Source organism: Bubalus kerabau, chromosome 9 (genome assembly GCF_029407905.1).
Source record: "Bubalus kerabau isolate K-KA32 ecotype Philippines breed swamp buffalo chromosome 9, PCC_UOA_SB_1v2, whole genome shotgun sequence".
NCBI lineage: Eukaryota > Metazoa > Chordata > Mammalia > Artiodactyla > Bovidae > Bubalus > Bubalus kerabau.
In genome coordinates this window covers 15,858,260-15,870,299 of record NC_073632.1, presented here as the reverse complement: position 1 = coordinate 15,870,299, position 12,040 = coordinate 15,858,260, and the positions used below count along the sequence as shown (strand labels likewise).

At 38.9% G+C, this 12,040-nt stretch overlaps 1 protein-coding gene across 4 annotated transcripts in view; it reads right to left on the bottom strand.

Annotated features, from left to right (window-relative positions):
* ADGRB3 (adhesion G protein-coupled receptor B3) overlaps nucleotides 1–12,040 on the bottom strand; it is an 884,916-nt gene that overhangs the window by 201,765 nt on the left and 671,111 nt on the right. The gene's annotated exons all lie outside the window — the stretch shown is intronic.

Here is a 12,040-nt window from a genome sequence, read left to right as displayed (position 1 = left end):
TGAAGACAATTAAACCATGAGATTGAAATGGATACATCTCACCAAAAGAGATTTCCAGGTCTTCAGAATGAGGCATAATGTTCAGTTTACGCAGAGTTGTGTGCAACAATACTGATATGACTGCTAGGTTAGAAGAAAGATGTGTGAGGCATGAGGAGGTAGGGGTCTTAGAGAATAATGCAAGCGTTGGAAGTAGAAAGCACTGTCCCTGGAGAAGTGATCAGGGGCTAGTTGCTGAAGGAAGTTAAGGGCCACATTTCTAAGACTGGCCACCTTTTAGATGACTGGTCAACACAGAGAGGTTTCAAAGGAGAAGGACATGACTTCCACCAACTCCAATAACTCCTATAACTCCCAACATGTGTGCAGTCCTAGTATACTTAATCATGAGTAGAATAAAGGGAAGGATGGAAGTATATTGGAAAAAGTAAAAGCAAAGACAAGAGAAAGGGCTCTGTCATTGTTTTGACCCTAAAATCAAGGTCTCCACTCAGTCCTAACAATGCCTCCTTTTGCAGATAAATGATGTTGAGCAAAGTGTAGTTGTTCAAAACCTACTCAAAGATAATAACAGTAAAACCACGGCACCAGACAATGCCCTTGTATCCTCCCAGATTAGAGCATGATTTAAAACGGTTTCCACAATGTCTTTGCATAACGCAGTGCTAATTTCACAAGGAATTTTTGATGAAGTACATGTTTTCTTAACTGATCTCCTCTCAGGCCGCTGCACTCATATCCTTCAGCGCTTGGGATCGATATGTTACATTACATGATTACTATCTGTCATGGTGTTAGTTTTCACATACTATTGGCTGTTATGACTATTCACTAGCAGCTGGGAAGACTAATTTATTACTTGGCTATTTTCACTGAAGGTCATGTAACTCCAACATTCTGTCAAAGCATTTTATTACATTCTGTAGGCTCTGCCAGAGAAAGGTTTTCTTCTAGAACACCTCAGGTTTCTGTGGAATGTATCATTTTTTCAACCAGCAAAGTTAAACTAGTAAGTACTTACTTCTGGTGGCTGTCAATAAAGTATCTGATTTCTCAAAGGCCTCTGCTCTCATATGTAGCTTTTTCTTAATTCAATTAGTTGTAAGAAATGGGGTTTATAAAAATTCAGCTATCTATGCCCTCAACCTTTACCTATCAGTTGGAGATTACCTTAGTTTTAAATATTATATGAAATCTTGACTAGTAAAATTCACTGTATTATTTCAGTACATAGAATGCTTTCAACTTTGCCTAATAAAAAGTCTATTGATATTGCAAGTGTAAATTTTGGCTTATAGGATTTTGAGACAAGCAGAGAAAGGATTTATCTATCTACCTATATAAATAAATGGAATGGAAAGTATGGATTGGAATGTTGTAGAACTTAAGTGAAATAATGCAACTGGTTAAGTGTTCATGTTCTAGATGCAAAAGACAAAAACAAAATCAGAATCCACTTCAGGAGATGGAAAAAGTATGGAAGTTCTTGGGATCTGTCATAGAAACTATAGAAAACTTTGCAATTAGACATTAGTTCAATCTCAGAATTTCTAATATTGAAAAGCAGAAGATGACTCAAAAGCATCAATTTCATGAGACAGCTTTCCCATAAATATTAGGATATTTATAAATAAAACAGGGCCTCACTAGATTAAACATGTATGAGTTAACATAAGCAATATATCCTCAAAACAAGCCCAAGTTTAACTTCTGAATATAGAACCCTCATGAACCTGGCCTCATCCTGGTAAACCAAGCTGGAATGCCAGAGTCATGTCCTGCTGGCATACTTTGAATGGACTTCAACACACAAAGAATACGTTTGTATTCAAAAAAACATACAACATACAAACATATAGTAGAATTCAGCTTTTTACATGGAAAAGATATTTGATTAAGATGGTAGTGTCATATTTCTGGATACTTTATTTGTGTAATTCTAAATTAAAAGAAGACAATAGAAGACATATTGGTCCTGGGCATACCTGGAGAAAACCATAATATGAAAAAATACATGCACCCCAATGTTCATTGCAGAACTATTTACAATAGCCAAGGCATGGAAGCAACCTAAATGTTCATCAACAGAGTATTGGATAGAGAAGATATGATACATATATACATTGGAATATCAATTCAGTTCAGTTCAGTCACTCAGTCGTATCCGACTCTTTGCGACCCCATAAATCACAGCATGCAAGGCCTTCCTGTCCATCACCAACTCCTGGAGTTTACCCAAACTCACGTCCATCGAGTCGGTGATGCCATCTAGCCAACTCATTCTCTGTCGTCCCCTTCTCCTCCTGCTCTCAATCTTTCCCAGCATCTGGGTCTTTTCAAATGAGTCAGCTCTTCGCATCAGGTGGCCCAAGTATTGGCGTTTCAGCTTCAGCATCAGTCCTTCCAATGAACACCCAGGACTCATCTCCTTTAGGATGGACTGGTTGGATCTCCTTGCAGTCCAAGGGACTCTCAAGAGTCTTCTCCAACACCACAGTTCAAAAGTATCAATTCTTCAACACTCAGCTTTCTTCACAGTCCAACACTCACATTCATACATAACCACTGGAAAAACCATAGCCTTGACTAGACGGACTTTTGTTGGCAAAGTAATGTCTCTGCTTTTTAATATGCTATCTAGGTTGGTCATAACTAGTCAACCATAAAAAGAATAAAATTATGCCATTTGCAGCAACATGGATGAACCAAGAGGTTGTCATGAGTAAAGTAAGCCAGATAAAGAAGGATAAATATCACATGATAACACTTATACATGAAATCCAAAAAAGGATACAAATGAACTACTTTACAAAACAGAAATAGAGTCATTGGATTTGAGAGAGGTGGGAATATTATAAGGTGGTTGAAATAGTCTGTTTGGGGGAAGAGTAGGCTCCAAGCAGGAATTCTGGTATATAAGGAATCTCATGGAAAGAGAGATACAGTATAGGGGGACCTGATGCTGATGTTACCTGTGTAACTATAATCTAGAGTGGACAAGAGTATGGTAATCCTGACAGTGATGGAGTTAAGAACACAGCATATAAAGAAGGTAAAAGGGTCTACTTTTGATAGTTTAAATCAATAAAGGAAAGATGTATTGAAGAGAACAAAGCCAAGAACAGAACTCCAGAAGACAGACACTTAAAGGAGTTAGAAAACAAAACAAAAAGTGTAGCAATCAGAGAAAATAAGGAGGAGGAAAGGATCAGAGAGAAAATACTACGAATGGGGCAAGACACACACACATAGATACAGACACAAAGGAGGCTGGGAAAAGGCAGCAGAGAATTTCAAGGCCCAGTAGTCAACAGTTCTTAAATGTCCCAGAGGAGGGTTCAGAAAGAAACAGCTGAGACCAGGTCCCGGGAGCTGGGCACTCTAAGGAGTCAGGGGATGAAGTGAGATCCAGCCAGTGTGGGGACAGTGGGAAGGCAGCAGGCATAAGACCATCTTGGGAAAACTGCTCAGTAAAGCCCTTTCAGAAATGGGGTGTTAGTTCACGAGGAGCCAAGGAAATGTTTTAAGATAACTGAGAAACAATGAGGGTGCTATTTATTGTTCATGTATTTCTTCAGAGGGAAAGAATGTGGAAGTGTGTGAAGAAATAGAGAGAGTGATTTATGGGGCAAAGTCCTGTAAGGAAAGACTCAGGGGAGGCAAAGCAGTGATCTCCGTGTTAAAGCTACAAAGAGGCATGCTCTGTGAAGCATTTTTGTCATCTTACATCATGTAAACAAATGTATATATTTCTCATTTCTTCAACAAATCAATAACTATAGGAAAGCACGCTCTCAGTCCTTTGAAAACTACACAGATACTGGGTTCTAGCTTTGGCTTAGCAAAACTTCTCTTCCATTTCTTCATCTCCAAACACTTTAAAAATTTCACTTTGGGCATATAGGAACTGGCTTCTTCTAGTTTTCCCAAAGCCACCTGCTTGCAGATTTGGGAGATCTCCCAGGAGATGCAGCGAAGCAGTCTTTCAGAGGCTGCCACAGATCCACCTTCAGCTGCTCTTCTTAGATCACAATGGCCACTTGCTTTTCTACAGATGCTTAGGTTTCCATTTTGAACAGAAACATTCTATCTTGAATCAGAATTTTCCATTGGATAAAAATTGCATTTAGCATCTTTTTGGGAGCTTAGACTCTGACACAACTTTTTTTTTTTTTTTTTCAGGTGTCATCAGAGTTTCTGTTCTCAGACCTCTGCTCCTTTCTACTCCACACATGTCTCTCTTTAGTAATTTGGTCTGTCAACGTGGGTTTAACTTCATTTGTATACTGATGACAACAGATTGATGTTATAAAATTAGCCTTAATGTTCTCTCTGCCACATCTGTGCTACATGCTTGCCAAACTAATGTCAAGGATAGGGTATCTAGAGATTGTCTTCAACTGATCACTACAAAAATAGTTGTTTTCATGAAATGCAGGCACATTCTTATTCCTTGGTTTCTCCTTCCCAGTTTCTTCAAACTTCATATTGTAAACCAACACTTTGAACATGAGAATACCAGGCCCAATTGAGTTTTCTCTTTTAATTTTTCTAATTAAAAATTAATTTCTGGTTTAAAAAAGAAAAAAAAAGCAGTATGCATACAGCAGAAAACTGGTGACATCAAGTTTTATCAATTTAAATATAAAAACAACACTTCATTTATATTTCAGAAAGCAAATACCAGGGGGTAAAGTCAAGATGGCAGAGTAGGCCCTAAGCTCATCTCCTCCCAGAGGCATACCAAAATTACAAATGTTTGCAGAACAATTCTCTATGAGGAGGACCTGAAGACTACCAGGAAATGTTCCCCACAGCCACAGGACTAGAAAAGGTCAGTTTTCATTCCAGTCCCAAAGAAAGGCAATGCCAAAGAATGCTCAAACTACTGCACAATTGCACTCGTCTTACACGCTAGTAAAGTAATGCTCAAAATTCTCCAAGCCAGGCTTCAGCAATATGGGAACAGTGAACTTCCAGATGTTCAAGCTGGTTTAAGAAAAGGCAGAGGAACCAGGGATCAAATTGCCAGCACCCACTGGATCATAGAAAAAGCAAGAGAGTTCCAGAAAAACATCTATTTCTGCTTTATTGACTATGCCAAAGCCTTTGACTGTGTGGATCACAATAAACTGTGGAAAATTCTGAAAGAGATGGAAATACCAGACCACCTGACCTGCCTCTTGAGAAATCTGTATGCAGGTCAGGAAGCAACAGTTAGAACTGGACATGGAACAACAGACTGGTTCCAAATAGGAAAAGGAGTACGTCAAGGCTGTATATTGTCACCCTTCTTATTTAATTTCTATGCAGAGTACATCATGAGAAACGGTGGGCTGGAAGAAGCACAAACTGGAATCAAGATTGCTGGGAGAAATATCAATAACTTCACATGTGCAGATGACACCACCCTTATGGCAGAAAGCGAAGAGGAACTAAAAAGCCTCTTGATGAAAGTGAAAGAGGAGAGTGAAAAAGCTGGCTTAAAGCTCAACATTCAGAAAACTAAGATCATGGCATCTGGTCCCATCACTTCATGGGAAATAGATGGGGAAACAGTGGAAACAGTGTCAGACTTTATTTCTGGGGGCTCCAAAATCACTGGAGATGGTGACTGCAGCCATGAAATTAAAAGATGCTTACTCTTTGGAAGAAAAGTTATAACCAACCTAGATAGCATATTGAAAAGCAGAGACATTACTTTGCCAACAAAGGTATGTCTAGTCAAGGCTATAGTTTTTCCAGTGGTCATGTATGGATGTGAGAGTTGGACTGTGAAGAAAGCTGAGCGCTGAAGAATTGATGCTTTTGAACTGTGGTGTTGGAGAAGACTCTTGAGAGTGCCTTGGACTGCAAGGAGATCCAACCAGTCCATTCTGAAGAAGATCAGCCCTGGGATTTCTTTGGAAGGAATGATGCTAAAGCTGAAACTCTAGTACTTTGGCCACCTCATGCGAAGACTTGACTCATTGGAAAAGACTCTGATGCTGGGAGGGATTGAGGGCAGGAGGAGAAGGGGATGATAGAGGATGAGATGGCTGGAGGCATCACCTACTTGATGGACTTGAATTTGAATGAACTCCGGGAGTTGGTGATGGACAGGGAGGCCTGGTGTACTGTGATTCATGAGGTCGCAGAGTCAGACATGACTGAGCGCCTGAACTGAACTGAAATGAACTGAAAGACATAAAGGAGGAAGAACACAAGACGGGCAGGAGGAGCAGAGAGAGGCATGGTGTAGTCAAGACTCATGCTCCTGGCAGCAGATGACTGGCCGGTGGGAGGGGAATCACAGTGAAGAGCCCTGAGGAGTGAGGGACTCAAGGCTTACACTGGGCTCCCCAGCTCAGAGGTCCACCACCAGGAAGGGGAGCCCCAGGACGTCAGGCTTTGAAGGCCAGTGAAGCATGCATTCAGGAGAACCAGAAGGTGGTGGGAAACCGTGACTCTGCTCTTAAAGGAAAAAAGGAAAATTTCACATGCCCCAAGCTCCACTGCTTGAAAGAAGCCTGGATCAGACCCATTCTCTGGGATTGGAGAGCCTTCCTGAAAGCCAGGAGGCAAGAAAGACTCCTTCTGGAAACAATGATCCTAGTGGCAGTCATTTCTGGGAGCTTTTTCTGGGAGCATGAGGACACTGATACTGGAAAAGACCATTCTGGATACCTCCCATTAGCCTATAGTACTCCCTCCAGCAGGCCAGAACCAGCCCATGCCCTGCTGGCCCTACAGTCAGCTTCCGTGAGACTCAGCCCCATTAATCAGTGGGCTGGCAGGCACTGCACAAGACGCTCTGGCAACCAACTGGGCCAGGGGAAGATCCAGGCTACCAGTGCACCCACAGCAGTCAGTACCACCAACAGAAGGGCCCCTGCAGCCAACATGAGGGGCATCCCTAGAGCACAGATCTGGTAACCAGAGCAGAGGGTGCTTCTAGGCCCCATCAGATGTCTCCTACAAAGGGCCACTTCTCTAGGTTGAGAAATGTAACCAAGCTACCTCATATATAGAAATAGACCCAGAAAATCAGGCAAAATAAGGAAAAAGAGTAACATGTTCTGAAGGAAAGAACAAGACAAAACTCCATAAGAAGACCTAAGTGAAGTGCAGATAAGTAATCTGCATGATAAAGAGTTCAAGTAATGATCATAAAGATGCCCAACAAACTCAGAAGAATGAATGAATACAGTGAGAATTTTTAACAGAGAGTTAGAAAATATAAAGAAGAACCAAACAGAGACTGAAAAATACAATAACTGAAATAAAAAATATACTAGAAGGAATCAACAGTTGATTAGATGACACAAAGGAATGGAAGAATTAACTGGAAGACAGAGTAATGGAAATCATCCAAGATAAATTGAGTAAAGAAAAAAGAATGAAAAAAATGAAAATAGTTTAAGAGACCACTGGGACCATTTCAAGCACACTAACATCTGCATTATAGGGGTCCCAGAAGAACAAGAGAGAAAGGAGAAGGGAATTTATTTAATAACATAATAGCTGATAAACATCCTAACATAGAAAAAGAAAAAAATACCAGTCACACGAAGATAAACCCAAACAGGTCCACATGAAGAAACACTACAATTAATTATGAATGTTAATTATAATTAATGAAAAATGAAAAATAAAGATTAAAGGAGAATATTAAATGCAGAAAGATAAAAGTAACTAGTTATTAATACATACAAGGCTACTCCCATAATGCTATCGGCTGATATTTCAGCAGAAACTTTATAGGACAGAAGAGTTCAGTTCAGTTCAGTTGCTCAGTTGTGTTCAACTCTTTGCAACCCCATGGACTGCAGTACATGAGGATTCCCTGCCCATCACCAACTTCCGGAGTTTACCCAAACTCATGTCCATTGAGTCGGTGATGCCACCCAACCATCTCATCCTCTGTCGTCCCCTTCTCTTCCTGCCTTCAATCTTCCCCAGCATCAGGGCCTTTTCCAATGAGTCAGCTCTTTGCATCAGGTGGCCAAAGTATTGGAGCTTTAGCTTCAGAGACAGTCCTTCCAGTGAATATTCAGGACTCATTTCCTTCAGGATGGACTGGTTGGATCTCCTTGCAGTCCAAGGGACAGAAGAGGGTGGCATGATATATTTAAAGCGATGAACAGGAAACACAGCCATGAATACCCTACCTGGCAAGGCTATCAGTCATATTAGAAGGAACGAAAAACAGAGGCTAAAAGAATTCAGTACGACTAAACCAGCATTACCAAAAAATTATAAAGGGGTTTATCAAAGTAGAAAATAAATAATAACAACTAGAAATATAAAAATTATGAAAGGGTTTTTCAGTTGCTAAAAGCAAATGTACAGTAAAGGTGGTAGATCATGCACTTACAAAACTGGTAGGAAAGCAAGAAAGACAAAAGTAATAACATCATCTATACACACAGTAAGTAGTAAAGGGATTCACAAAACAAAAAGATGTAAAACATGAACAACAAAGATAGTAATCAAATCACAAGAGGAAAGAGAAGAAAAAAGAACAAAGGAAACTACAATAACCATCAGAAAAAAGTGAATAAAAAGACAGTAAGTATGTACCTAGCAATAATTACTTTAAATATAACTGGACTAAATGTTCCAATCAAAATACACAGCGTTGCTACATAAATAAAGAAACAAGACTCATATATGCTGTTTACAGGACGCTTACTTCACATCTAAAGACACACATAGACTGAAAGTGAACAAATGAATATATGGGAAAAGGTATTCTATGTAAATGAAAACAAAGAGAAAAGTGGGGTAGCAATAGTTTTTATATCAGACAAAATAGACTTTAAAACAGACTATAACAAGAAACAAACACTGTAACAGAAAACAGAGACCAATGCATAACGATGAAGGGATCAATCCAACACGAAGGTTTAACAACTGTAAACGTATATGCAGCCAACACAGGAACACCTAAATGCATAAAGCAAATGTTAACAGACATAAGGGGAGAAACTGACAGCAACATGATGATAGTATTGGATTTTAACACACCACTTACATCAATGGACAGATCATCCAGACAGAAAATAACCAAACTTTGGCCTTAAAGGACACATTAGACTCCATGAACTTAATGGATATATATAAAACATTCTATCCTGAAGCAGGTGAGCACACATTCTCCTTAAGTGCACCAAGAACATTCTCCAGGATACATCACATGCTAGACCAGAACACAAGGCTCAGTACATCCATAAGACTGAAATCATATCAGGTATCTTTTCTGACCACAATGCCATGAGACTAGAAATCACCTTAAGGGGAAAAAAAAAAAAAAGTGCAAATAACAAACATTCGAAGACCAAACAATATGCTGCTAAATAACCAAGAGGCCACTGAAGAAATCAAAGTAGAAATTAAAGAATACAAATGAAAATGAAAACACAATCAAAAATCTATTGGACGAGGCAAAAGCACTTGTTAAGAAGGAAGTTTATAGTAATTTAAGTTTACCTCAGGGAATGAGAAAAGTCTCAAAAAAAAAAAAAAAAAAATAACCTCACCTTCCATCTAATGGAACCAGAGAGAGAACAAAGTAGAAGGAGACAAATAAAGATCAGAGTGAGAATAAATGAAATAGACATAAGATAACAAAAGAGAAGATCAACAAAACCAAGAGCTGGCTCTTTGAAAAGATAAAATTGTGCCCATCGATGGATGAGTAGATAATGAAGATATGGTAAATTATATGCAATAGAAATTATTCAGCCATAGAAACGGATAAAATCTTGCTAGTCCTGACAACATAAAGATGTGGTGACCTATATACAATATAATATTATTTAGCTGTAGAAAAGAATAAAATCTAGCCAGTTGTGATAACATGTTTGGACTTACATTAAGTAGAGTAAGTCAGACAGAGAACGACAATTACTTCATGATTTCACTTCTATGATGAATGTAAAAAAAAAAAAACCAAAGAACAAAACCAACGAACAAACAAAAGAGAGACCAACTTATAAATACAGAGAACACACAGATAGTTGCCAGAAGGGAAGGGAGTGTGGGCTATGAATTAAGAGGCACAAACTTCCAGTTATAAAACAAATAAGTCAAAACATAGGAATATTGTCAGTAATACTGTAGTAACTTTGTATAATGACAAACAGTAGCTAGACATACTGTGATATTCATTTGTAAAGTACGAAAATATTGAATCAGTATCTTGGATGCCTGAAACTAGTACACTATTGTAAGTCTATTATATTTCAATGAAAATAAAGAAAGCAAATGCCAGGACTGATTGACTATATACCTTTTCATCTTAAACTGTCTTTTGATCAATATAAAAATGGTCAAAAACTTTAATAACAAAATAACTAACATTTGAATAAGGTTATAAAGATTTCCAAGGACACTGATGAAAACGCTCACTTTGACTTCATATAAAAACCTTGCAAGAGAGATGTTATTTTTGCCCTCACTTTACAGCCAAGAACAATGGAGAACAGAAAGGTCAGATAACCTTCACAAGATCAACAATAAAGCAGGTCATTGATAAGGACCACTTCCAGGATTTTCGGGTTCCAAGCTCGAGTTGCTTTTATAATTTCACATTCTCTGCAAGCCAACTGTAGAGTTTCTGAGAATGGTCATGGCTTCTATCATGGTAATGCTTTGTCCCAAACCACTGAACATGAGAACAGGCTGATCCTTCCTCTCCTAGAAAGACTCGGATCCAAACTTAGCTTTTAGAATATCAGGGGAGTTACCTTGGTAAGGCTGAACATCAGGAAAAAAATTATCTTTACCTGGTTTTAATAAGAAAGGTTAATGTTTATAGAACAATAACCTCATACCAGGAACACTATTAAGGGCTTTACATGAATTATTTAATCATCACAATAATATTTTGCTATTATTATCCCCAGCTGGTGGTTCAGATGGTAAAGAATTTGCCTGCAATGCAGGTGACCTGAGTTTGATATCTTGCTCGGGAAGATCCCTGGAGAAGGAAATGGCAATCCACTTTGTTATTCTTGCCTGGGAAATCTCATGGACAGAGAAGCCTGGCGGGCTACACTCCATGGAGTCTCAAAGAGGTGGAAAAGACTGAGTGAGCAACACTTTAACTTTCACCAATGCAGAAAGTGTGGCATTGACAATTTAATTTGCCCAAGACCATTCAGCTGACTTAATAAACAGGCTGATTCCAGAGTCTGTGTGGTTAACTTCTGTATATATTCCCTTTCAGCTACAATACTTGGAATGCAGTTTCTCTACTAAGAAATCTTCTTCTCTAGAATAGTAATGTAGCACCTAAGTAAGCATTGGCAGAGATGGACTAATCAATGGAAAAAAAAAGTGAGAGGAAAAAAGTTTTGGGTGCAAGTCTCTCCCCTGCAGAGATATTTACTGACCTACTCATTGCTGCTGGGGTATTTCTGCTTCACATCCATGGGTAGCCTTAGTATTCTGGCAGAACCAACACTGGATCTGTCTTCAGTTACATACTTAGTTGCTTGAGGGTTCTCATCATTTGCTCCAATGAGTCCAGATCTTGAGCTAGATTCTTATAAAATGATCAGACTTCTTTTGTTTTTAGGGTATGATTAGCATGCATAAAGTGGTATTTTGGTAACTGCTCTGAAGTAAATGTACTTGGATCACACTGTATTTATTCATTCATTCAGTGGATTCAAAGTACTCTCAAAATCTAAACTCCTTCTAGATAACTAAGAGGCCCTATGTAATCCTACCCAGACTTGTCTCACAACTTTCCCTGGTGCTCTCTTATTTGAATTTTTTCTTTTAAGCCAAATCTATTCCTGTTTCAGAGCCTTTCTAGTTAGTTGCTGCTGCCTTTGTCAGAGCTGAAGTAAACTCCCCAGTCTGCAGGTGCTCACTTCATTCAAGCATCTGCTCAAAAGTCACTTCTTCCCAGAGTCCAGAGTCCTACCTCATTGCCTTATCTAAACACCACTCCACCTATCATTACATTACAAACTCAAACCCCATTACCAGCGCTTTTCCTGTATACCACTAAGTAATAACAGTGTGTGTGTTCACTCTCATTTTTCTA